Here is a 12,449-nt window from a genome sequence, read left to right on the forward strand (position 1 = left end):
TAAAGTGTGTTTAATTTTTGAGCTTTTATTTTTCTTTGGAAATTTTATCATGGGAGAAGATTTTCTTTGAATATGTGTTTATAACGTTGATTTTGTTCTTATTGTTATTGTCTTTATACAATTTACTACTGAAATATATTAATATTCTGTTTAATCTCATTGCAGATACTCTGATGGTTTTGTTGAATAACATAGCTAAATATAATTCAAAATGAAATATAGAATAGGGAATTATTTTCATAGCCTTGGAGTAAATTTAATCAGTGCATCACTCTAAATAGTGTACCATAGTAATAATCTCTAAATTGTGATCCAGTGTTTCTAGTGAGCAATGGTTGATATTGAGGATAGGGCTCATGAGGATCAAACGGAAATAACTAGTATGCTGCTAGCAACATTTCTCAAGCATGGATAATCATATCTCAGGTTCGTGTGAAGCATAATAATTAAGCTTAATGGGTTAGGACAAAAAGATAGGTAATATGCCTATAATCATGAAAGACATTGACTCAGTGGCATAAAATCAATATTATGCTAAAATAATACCCACCAGGCCAGGTTGTTAGCACTAGCTGTTGGTGAAGGTGTGGACCATCAGGAACTCATATACTTCTTGTGGAAGTGAAGAAACTTCGGTAATGCTTATTTAAGTTGAATGCATATATTTGAAGTCAGAAGTGTGTGTGCACTACCTTCACCCAAGCATCCTTCCTCCCCAAACCGCTATCCAGCCCCACCTCTGCAGGAAGAGCAGCCTGGCATGATGAAGTAGGCGATGGTATAAGAATTTGCATATTATCTTGTAAATCCTCTAATTCTAAATGCTATGATAAAAACAAATCAAAATTAAGAGATATTAAATGCTGGATGACACTATGCATTTGTTTGCGGTGTTTTGGAAAGGCATTGGGCAGGTAGAGGGAAACCTGAGATGATTTAAAAGACAGTGAGCCACTCCTTAAGATCTGGTCAAAATCCTTGATACTAAACATCTGTCTCCATATTCCCTCTTTTGATATCCCTCACATCCCATACAAGATGTTTCTTAGATCAATTCATCTAACTATTGCTGCACCAGACCCAGAGATAGAGCATTTGTAGGCAAAAAGTTAACTGGAGAGTCATCTTGAGATGAACAACTATTAGGGAATGAACACAACAGAATTGGGTAGAGGGAGTTTAGTTCTGATGCAGTCACAACAAAGAACTCAGCCTACTTTTTGGTGAGCTCCAGATTTGAGATGATCATGGATAATTGTCTTGAACGGTGGGAAGGAAGCTGGGTTGACTAGTCATTGGATGGAGGCTGCCCCTGGGAAGGACACATGACCTTGCACAAAGTGGCTCACTAGAGATGAGGAAAATGCTGGGGGTGGGTAGATGTAGATGCCAGACATCAGCTGATTACATCAGCATCAGGTTGAGTGGTGAGTGTGTTAGTTTTTCAGGGGGGATCTTATTGGGGAACCACATCATCCACTAAAATAAGACTTGGCATCATGACCTTAAGATTTTACCGGACCTGGGAGATTACTGAAAAGAAGATGAAAACACAGTCTGTTTTGGGTTTGGCATTTTTTCCCTAAAGTAGTCTTCTGAAGGGTATGCCTAGGAATGAAAAATTATGGGAGTCTCAATCCCCCAATTGGCAGTTAGAAACATTGTCTGAAAAACCAAAGCAATTCTAGGTAGTTTGATATTCTTTACATTCCTTGGTCTTTTTTGTCTCCTCTAACATCACTGCCATGCTACTTTGGATATGCAATCCCTCCAACAGAACACTCAGCACCTAATCGTGCTGTCCAAAGCTTATTTTTATCACTATTCTATAAGCCAGGTTAGATGAACATTTTAACTGTTGTCGAAGAAACTGGTTCAACTCTACAAAAGAGAAGAGGGGAAGTAATGCAAATAATAACACATGAAAAAAGAGTAAAAATAGCACAATCTGTTTTAGTTTTTGCAAAGTCAAAATTTATGCCTTGGGATGATGACACAGATGTAATCTCCTTGCCATATTGTTGACTTCTCATCAGGAAAGATAAATGAATAATGACTTGCTAAGCAGACCATGAAATTTAGGAAGTATGTGGTATTTGTTTAATATTTTAATGAACTACATTTAAAATAATGGAAACTCTGTTTCATAAAAGAAATATCAGAAACAGCTTCTGAGTGGAAATTAGACTCTGTGTTAGTAATTACTGCAAACACACAGAATTGAGCACCTTATCTTTATTATAACATAGTCTGCAGAATTTAAAGAGGAATGCACTGGAGACAACAGTGTAAGAAATGTGCCAATGATCCAGAAGCTATGTCAGTTTAGAACACATTTTGATGGGATGTTTAAGCTTGCTGGAACAATTTCGCTTTTTTTGTTGTTGTTGTTCATTCTTGTTTGCATCTCCAAGAGTGAGTCTTAGGACCCACTTGATTCCCCAAGCTGGGAAAATCTTCAGACGTGTTTATGTCTGGGATAATTTCAGTTGTGTTTGCAGTACGGGGAAGATCTTTTACTACAAAATCCTTGGATGGAGTATAGGATAAATTGCACAGAGAGATCTTCTTCATAGGCTCCTGTTGAGACTCGTGCTTTTTGATAACAGCCAGATAATGTTTCTCAAGATTGAGGATGTGAGCAGTGGCTTTTGTGACATTATTAGGGAGTCCAGTCACAGTGACAACATTTCGATTTTGGGATCGTCTTGAAGAGAAATGGATATCTACTTGGAACTGATTCATGATTTTGTGAACGGTTTTTCCATGGAATCCAATAAGCTGGCCGTGAACACGATGGTTTACTGGGATTTGCTTAGTAACCCTTTTTTTTCAAATTTATGCACCAGTTTCATGATTGCATTCTGGGCAGCGATGGTGTTATTTTCATATCCAGTGATGGTGATTTGGTCTTGTGTCTCATCACTTCCTTTACGTGGAAAATGAATAGCAACCTTATGCTTCAAGCAAATCTGAGTAATAACTACCCCTTTGTGACCAATGATCTTAGGGTGATATTTGGGGTCTACTGTGAACTTGAGTTTAAAATTTCTTAATGCTCGATCTTTTGCTTCGTTTTGTAAAGCCTTGACAAGTTCTTGTAACCTAGCTTTGGCTTGCTCCACATTTGCAGCAAGGCCCGTGATAAAAAGGATATCAGATGCCAATCCAGGTGTTGACATGTGTATATTAACTTCAAACCTATCCATTATCTTTCGTATCTCTCTTCTTTTCTGACCAATGATATAATGGTGTAGGTCAAAGGGCACGTCTAGTTCAGCAGTGACAGGAATTAAAGCCTCAAGGGCTTCCATGGCTGCTGCACACTCTTCCTTTTGGCCAGAGATAAGTATGGTGTCACATTTCCTTGGGGAAATAGAAGCAGCTTCCGTAGTGCTCTTTTCCCTAACTTCTTCCTCATTTTTCTGAACGGTTGGATCCATATTAGTAACTGAGTTCTCTTTATCTGGGAATTTGATTTGGACATTATAATCTCTAGTAATTTGTTGGATTCGAGAACACATTTGTCCCATGATAAAATGATGGAACTTCTGGGGAATAATACATTCTGTTGTGACTTGACTATCCAAGTCCCCAGTAATCTCCTGAATGTGCTTTTTGGCGGCTTCCACACAAGGCTTTGCTCCTTTGATTGTGACTTTGCTTCTCTGTTTTCCTGAATATGAAAAGTTAATACTAACACCACCATACTCCTCAGTTATCTCGCGAAAAACCGGGCCTCTTCTCATGAAAAAATGATGGTGGTAAACAGGATTTATCAGTATGTCCTCCTCTACAATGTTATCTAGATTTGTAATTAGTGCCGCTAGTCCCTTTTGTGCATCTTTGACAGCCTTCTCTGTTCCTTTAATAGTTAACAATTCTTGATCCTTGTCCTCAGGGATAGGGAAAATGATGTGCGCTCCAGTCTCATTACAGACTTTGGAAACATTGCCACCATTTTTATTCATGAGGAATTTGTGATACTGTGGTTTGACGTGGAGAATTACAGTATGACTCTTGGTTTGCTCTTCTTCTGCTAGTTGTAGCAGTTTTGTCTTGGCCTTTTCAACACTTTGGGCAGGGCCCCTAATAATGACTCTTTGAAGGCCTGAGTCCATTTTTGGAAAGTGGATGTGGATCCTTCCACATTCTTGCATGATTGCACCAATCAAACAGTCTTTAGAATCGGTAAGAGACTTGTATAGATTGGAAGGAATAGAAATTTCTACCTCTGAACTATTGGTTATATGTTTCTGAGTTGGAAGAATCCAGTTAGAAGCTACTTCACAGTTTGCAGGTTTTCCACTGATGACAATATCTTCTGAGTAGCCACTTGCCGACGGAGGATTACTTTTGGTGTTGCTTGCTGCACAGATTTTTTTTATGTTTGCACCTCCTTCTCCATTGACATTTCTGTGAGGCTTTTTAAAGTTGGGAATAGTTACGGAATAGCTACTCTCTACAATGTCTGCCACCACATTCTCCAAATATTGTGTGCATTTTTCTATTTCATGTTTTGGCCCTCTAAGTTGGACTGTGTCACTTTTTTGTGCTTGGTCAGGAAAATGAATCATCACCTCTGGGAATTTCTTCTGGATGTCATGGATCCGTTCACCTTTCCACCCAATGATTGCAGGGTGAAATCTTTGCTCAATGATTAAATCCTTGCTGTGCTCATTTTCTAAATGACCAGCAAGTTCAAGAAGTTCTCTCTTGGCTTGTTGGACTCCCTGAGATTCCCCCTCAATTCTAATCAATTTATTCTTTACATTTTTAGGTGACATTAGCACAGAAACATTATTCCTCTCTTTAATTTGCTTTATGATGGCATCATTCTTCCCTATCAGATGTTTGTGAAACTTACAGTCAACATTGATTTCTGCATAATCCATCCTGTTAATTAGATCTTTGACTATGACCTCAATTTGTTCTTGAGCATCATTCACATCTTCTTTTGGTCCTTTTATTGTAATTTTATCTCCTTCAGTAAATTCTATGTGAACTTTTGGCATGCTGTGTGTGATTTCAGATATATTACAACCTTTCTTACCAATAATAAATCTGTGAAGCCAGGAAGGTACAAAGATCGAGGAAACAGTGTAACGTTCGGTCTTCGAACTGGCTTTGGAAAATGCCTTCCCTGAGCTTCCAGGCTCACCTTGCTCTGTCACAGAAGCTGACATGCTCTCTACGGGTAAGATCTCTATTGAAATTCCACTTCTTGGCAAGGTCTCCTGCACAGAATTTCTCTTGGGACCTATGGTACACTTGTGCTGAAATTTCATCTCTGCATTGATGGGTGTGTTTTTCTTTTTAGTGCTGTCAAAAATCTCCTTTACACAAGCCTGAGCCTCATTAAGCTGCTGCTTTTTTTCAGTAAAGCCTACTTGTGTCTGATCGACACTAGGTGGTGGAACATGGATGTGTGCCTCTGTTTCTGGTATAATTTTGTCAAAAGTTTTACTGGATGGTCCAGGAGTGGAAGGAAAAAATGCTTTTTTCTCATCTAACTTCTCTACAGCACATTTGTCTTGATCAGTAGACATACCTAGGACTTCATGTAAATCCTTCTTCATGACCTCTTTGATGCCCACAGTATTAATCCAGTTGCTGTGGTTATCTGGGCATAAGTTCTGGATGTAGGTTGCATCTTTTTCTTCTAAGTCTTGCATTTCTCCTCCAGTCTTGCCTGTAACAAAGCACGGCTGTTCTTCGGGAATGGACACTGCAGTTAAACCTCGATCCTGAAACCATGTAAAAATCTCCTTCTGAGCTTTCATGACAGTTTCTGTTTCACCAGAGACTATAATGTAGAGGCCCTGGTCTTTGACAAAAATTAATTCTACATTGGCACCAGTCTTTTGCATGATATCTAGGTAGAATTTTCCTTGTCTATCTTTACCAAACTGATTCACATACTCGTTCTCCTCTAGAGGCACATGAAAGACTTGAGTGATGACTGAGGTTGTGCTAGGCTGACTATTGTTACTCAAGCATTCAGCAGGTTCCTGAGCATTTTCCAACCAATTTCTTTTCTCTAAGAGTTGACTGAATTTACCTTTGTAGGTTGGAGTGCCAATATGTTCTTCTGAATTTAAAGCAGTAACATAATTGCCTTTTTGAATGGACCTACTTTGGTGCTCAGTCAAATTTTCTTTGGAGCTCATTGTTGATTTTTAACTGCATTCACTTTAGATATGTTGCAGCTAAATGCTCAGAAGCCAGAAAATTCTTGTAGCTGTCTTTTTTCATATTACTGTGTGTGAAAAATAAACATTTTAAAGATGTAATTTCCTTCCAAGTTCATCCCTAAACTCAAGTCAATAAAAAATAAAATCTTATTATTTACACAATTTGACAAAAATGTGCAAGTTTTATCTATTCGACTCTGATGAAAGTACCAAGATGTCTTAAATTATAGAGACTGTGAAGAAACAGCCACCGTTTTGCTAAACAACAGAAAGAAATCATTTAATTTCGCTTATCAGAATCATCAACAACCCTCATTTTTCTAAGTGAATGTCATCATTTTTTTGACTCTTATTGCTGTTAACTTCATATTACTTTTGGAAAAATATAATTCTCTCATCTTCAATGATACCACATTTTCCAGGGCTCCCTAATTTTCTTAACAGCTTTCTAGAAGAATAATTTATATACTATGAAATTCACACACTTATGCATATAATTTAATGATTTTTAGTTATTTACAGTGCCGTGGAACTCTCACAACAACCTACTCATGGAACAGTTCCATCACCCCAATGAGATCCTTCATGCTCATTTGCAGGTAACTCTGTTTCCACACACACACATCCAGGCAAACACTAATTTATTCATTTTTCACTATATACTTGCCTTTTCTAGACATTTTATAAAAATGCTCTTATATAGTGCATTGGACCTCTTGCACCTTGATCCTTTGCCTTAGCATGATGTTTTTGAGGCTCCCAAACGTTATCGCTTGTATTAGTAGTATAATCCTTTTTATGGATGAATAATGTTTCAGATCTATTTACTTTTATCTTAATAACTCTTCTGAGTCCACCTCGTTCCTGGCTCCAAAACCTTCAATGGGATTCTCCATATTGAAATGTTATAGGGTGCTCTTTTGGACTCTTTTCTTTGTCTATCTTTTTCCATATGTGATGTAAATTAGATTCATAACATTGACTATATTTGGTAGACTGATGTTCCTCAAATATGATACCCCAGCCCTGAGCTGCAATGTGTATAGTCATAAGCCTGCTCAGTATCACCACTGGAATAGATAATAGCCCTTTCAAATTTAATACATCGAGTGGACTTTTGATTTTGTTCTCAGTCTTTTTCCTTCTGGAATATTCTGAAACTCAGAAAATGGTACCTGGCTTTCCTCCTGTTCCTCAGACCAAGTATGCGGTGTCATCTTTGACTTCTCATTTTCTCTCACATTATACATGCATAGTAATAACATTCTTGTTAATCTGAGTCTGACCTTTTCTCATCATTTCAAACCTATAATTCCTAGTCTGAGTCAGCATGTCAGCACTGTGACAAGCATTAAAATGCTATACCACTCCTACTTTTGGCCCCTTGTGGCCTATTCTCCACAAAGCAACCAAATATTAGATGATGTCAGCATCTTGGTGGCATAAGATATTCCTCATTTTCGTCCCCCCTTTTTAACAATAAATTATATATCTACCTATGAACAAAAGCACCATTTTTGGAGTTGTGGGATCCAGCACAATACACCAAAACACCCAGGAGGAGTCTCACCCACCTGTGCATCTGGTAAGAGGTGGACAGACCTCAGTATGGGCTGTGGAACTAGCAGAGCCAAAAACCTCCCCCACCCCCCTTGCCACAGTCAGGAGAAAACCTGGAGAGCACTGACCTGGGCAGATATCCATGAATGAAAGAGAATTTGCAGGTATTCAGGCTTCCCAAGTAGGAGATTCCAGCATGCCACTGGAGAAAAAAAAAAATATGCATTTGGTCACAATGGAGATGGTAACAGGAACTTTCCTAGTGCCGTACTCCTACCCCAACAAGGCAACACTGCAAAGGGATGAAATATCTGGTGGTGGAGACCTCTCTGCAAGAAAAAAAGAGAGCAGTGAGTGAGTGCCTGGCTACTGCAGTAGAATGGGAGGCTGCTAGAGAATTCTTTTTCTCTCCAGCAGGACTCAGAATAGTGAAGGGAGATCTCCATAATTAGGAGAAAAGAGGATATCCAGAAAGAGGCAGACAATGTCAAATGGCACTAAAACAATATGGTTCCTGCGGACTGTACTCAAATCTTCAAGAGGAAGTCCACCCAGGAGCTTTTAGGAGTATCTCATCTGAGGAGATTCCCAACAAGTCTGCAGGTACCCTCAATGCTGTGAACGCTAAACCCACATCTGCCTCTACTCTATGGCCAGCTCCTTGTACATGATCCCAAATGCAGTGGCAAAAGCAAGTCCAGTAATCAGAGTGCTATCAGAAATACAGATGAGGATTGTGGACAAAGGAGAAACCACAAATTTGAGCTATAGCACTACCTTCTGGAAAACAAGAGAGGTTTCCAGTAGCCAGCCTGCTGGATGGTAAGAACCAATGAATTCTGCCACAAGAGCAGCATGAAGAGTGGAGCAGGTATACTCATACAAAAGGAGAAAAAAATCCATATATAACAGCATTGACAAAGAGTATACTCCATCTGAAGTAAACCACTGAAGATTTTAAGGTTTCTCCTACTTCAGATATGAAAGTAGCAATGCAAAACTACAAGAATCATAATAAATAAAGAAAACATATCATCAGTAAGGATAACAATAATTCTCAAATAACTGGGCTCAATGGCACAGGGTTTTGCAATTTAGGTGATATAGAATTCAAAATAGTTGTTTTGAAGAAACTCAATGAGCTACAAGAAAACTCAGAAAGACAATTCAATGGAGTTATAAAATAGATACATGAACAAAATATTTATCAAAAAGATGGAAATCATAAAAACAGACAGAAATTCTGGAGCTGAAGACATCAATGAATTAAATTTAAAAAATGCAATAAAAATCATCCATTGCAGAGTAGAGCAAATGGAAGGCAGAATCAGTGAGCTAGAGAACAGCAATTTTGAAACAACTCAGTCAGAGCAGAGCAACAAAAACAACAAAAAACGAGTAAAAAAAAGCCTATGCAATTCATGCATTCCAACAAGAGAACATATATTAGAATAAGCAAGATTGCAGAAAGAGAAAAGAGGGAGAAGAGGGCAACAATTTTAGTTTTTCATTACCTGAAACATTCAGAGGTCTGTATTTAAAATACAGTGTTCTCTATTAAACAAAACCTAGGAACTATAAGGACATTGGAACATAGCTTATTTATATTGGATTTTAAGAGCATAGGAAAGGCCTCCCCTCTAAATAAAGTTCAGGATACATTACAAATTTAGATATTCTGGCTCCTCCCTGCAATACAATTGTCAAAAAAGGTCAAAAAGATTTTCTTTGATATGCTGTCAAAGCAAATAGACCAACTGTTACTGAGAATTAATAGATACTTTCAGAAAAATAAAAAAAAATTACAGTACAATATGAATGTCCAAGCAGAGATGAATGTACATCATCAATAGAATTTCTAGGTAGAATTTGAATTATTTAATAGTTTATTTACTCTCAAATTCAACAGTCTTTTTTTTTAATATTCTGCTTTGACTGTAAACCTGTTGAGATGTAAAAATATAGAAGTGTTTTATGTTTCTAATAATGGACTTTGGCACTAAAAATAAAAGATGAATACAGCAAACACACTTACACATATACACGTGAAATACCCTCAGAAAGTCTTGCAAATATTTTAAAACCTGGCCATTTGACAATTAAAAAATTAATGGCTTAACGATTGCATAAAAAGTGTTGAATAAATATGGATTTTTGTTTTAAGTGATTTTATAATCAAAAGGCAGTGGTCTGTCCATTGAATTTTCAATTTAATTATCAACGTATTGTTGTGTAGACCTACAAAAACCCCCATGTGTGCATGAGTTTAAGTGTGTGTGTATCTTTTACTTGTATAGTGTGAATTATCAGATGGACCTGAGTTATCTCTAAAAGACTGTGCACCTGAAGTCTGTCAGGACAATGTGCAAAATTGTGCAAAATTTTTGGCAACTCTGTGACATAAAATATTAAACCCAACCAACTTATATTTAAGATATATTCCACTCAACTGGTAAATAAAAATTAAAAATCTGAAAAGAAACAGAAAATATGTTATGAAATACCGCTGGTAAAATAGACCATATAAAAGATGAACTACGAGGAAAGATGAAATAAAGATGGCATACACAGAAGTTGCTAGAAAAAATATCATCCTCCAACACCATCATCATCACCATCATCATCACCAGGCAAATATCAAAACACAATCCAGTAGAAGTTTCAAATGTCAAAAAGAAGACGAAGAATCCTGAGAAAATCCACCAAGAAAACAATATAACTGCAAAGGGTAAATTGCCAGACTGGACTGAGTATGATTTGAGCCATTGTGCATCCAAACAATGCCAGGGCAATTTAGACAGAATTGTGTGTGTGAAGAAGATTGGCCCTGAGCTAACATCTGTTGCCAATCTTCCTCTTCTTCCTTGAGGAAGATTGCCCCTGAGGTAACATCCATCCTAATCTTCCTCTATTTTGCACGTGCGATGCTGCCACAGCATAGCTTGATGAGCAGGGTCTAGATCCATGTCCGGGTCCAAACCCATGAACCCCAGGCCACCAAAGCGGAGTATGTGAACTTAACCACTACACCACTAGGCCAGAACCATAGACAGAATTTTGATGGAATTTGTCACCTAAGATAAAACCCAACCAATGTGCAAACATGTTCATAGGAGTGATATTAGTCTATACTAGCATATTAAAGTGACACTGCACCAACTAGGAGATGAAAATTGAATAACTATATATAATTATATAAATGTAAATGTGATATTAAAACACAAAAATACATAATATTACTATAATTAGTAATGATAGATTTAAAGGTATGGTGTTCACAGCGATCATAAATAAGTATAAATTGTGAGGATACATTTTAAATATGTATAAGAAGAAGAAAAATTAGAATATTATAATTCATGAATGCATCTGGTACACTTACCAAAATCTAGAAAGAAGAAAAATATGTGACATGTGAAGTTTGAATTGTCAGACTGATGTGAGATGACACTATCAGTGTGCATCAGAAGATTGCCTGCACAACTTCCACTTTGGAGGGACTCTTCACTTTACATTGAAAAAGTCAACCAATTTGGCCATATACATGTAATATAACAAATATAAACAAGGATAATCTTAAAGGAAAGAAACCAGTATCTGGATAGAAGAGAGAGATCCTTTTAAAGTTCAAGGATAAAGTTAGAAACTACAAAAATCCAGAAAAAGTAAAACTATATTACCTGGAAAGGATGAATAATCAGACTGGTATAAGATGGCACTGAAACACTGTGTACATGAAGGTTGTCAGGACAACTTAGAAGTTTGAGGGAGTTTATGACATCACAGTGAAAAAGCCAACCAAGATGGCCACATGTTTACAGTGTGAGGATTGGCCTAGGCTAGGATATTAAAGTGAGAGATACAAATAAAAATTTTTTAAGAAAAGAAAACAGGCACAGAAATATTATGAGATAAAATACATGGTGATTGAACACATAAGAAATGAGTAACTTGGAAGAAGAAATAATAGAGGCACAAGCACTGATATGAGAAAATGTTCATATACTCAAGTATATGGGGAAGCCATGCTGATTTAAACATGAAATTTTATTTGAACCAAAAGGCCTAATTGTGGCTTATCAAACATACATTGTATATCTACTTTAATCATAATCCAAAGTAAAGAATGTTCTCTTTTAAGAGAAGAATCGATGCCTCCTTTCCTACACCCCTAGCAGTCTTTGAAGATAAGTCTCACTTTCCATAGCTCTGGGGTCATGTTGGCCCACTGGGTAAATGCTAATCAGTAACAAAAGCTCTCTTTGAACCCTTGAAAGAATGGAGCCCTGTCATGCTTTGGGGTATGTCCCTTTGTTTGGAAGGGCTATAGAACTATGCTGAAAATCACTCTTTTCCAGAGTGCTTCGTTCCTTTGTGAAGGCTGCAATTCCAGGCTATAGTGCTCAGTTTGGCTCAAATAAAATCCTCTCTCCCTTTTTCTTGCAATAGAATGATTATTGATTATTTGTATTGACATCATATGTAAGGACGTTTGCTGACAATTAGAACATTACAAGTACATTAGAAAAATAAAAACATTCCAGAGCTGAGGATGTAAATGAAACAACATACTATATAAAAATGAAGTAAGACAATTTATAGACATAATCTAGTGAAATTTTCCAACATCAAGGGTAAATTTAGAAACTTTAAAAATCCAGAAAAGATAAAAAAATATATTACCTGGAAAGAGGA

The 12,449-nt window shown here is 37.1% G+C and overlaps 1 pseudogene; it reads right to left on the reverse strand.

The window, feature by feature from the left end:
- Nucleotides 1-2,219: 2,219 nt before the first annotated feature.
- LOC103541476 (vigilin pseudogene) lies at nucleotides 2,220-11,503 on the reverse strand (annotated as a pseudogene).
- Between the last annotated feature and the right edge of the window lie 946 nt (nucleotides 11,504-12,449).

Source organism: Equus przewalskii, chromosome X (assembly GCF_037783145.1).
Source record: "Equus przewalskii isolate Varuska chromosome X, EquPr2, whole genome shotgun sequence".
Taxonomy (NCBI): Eukaryota; Metazoa; Chordata; class Mammalia; order Perissodactyla; family Equidae; genus Equus; species Equus przewalskii.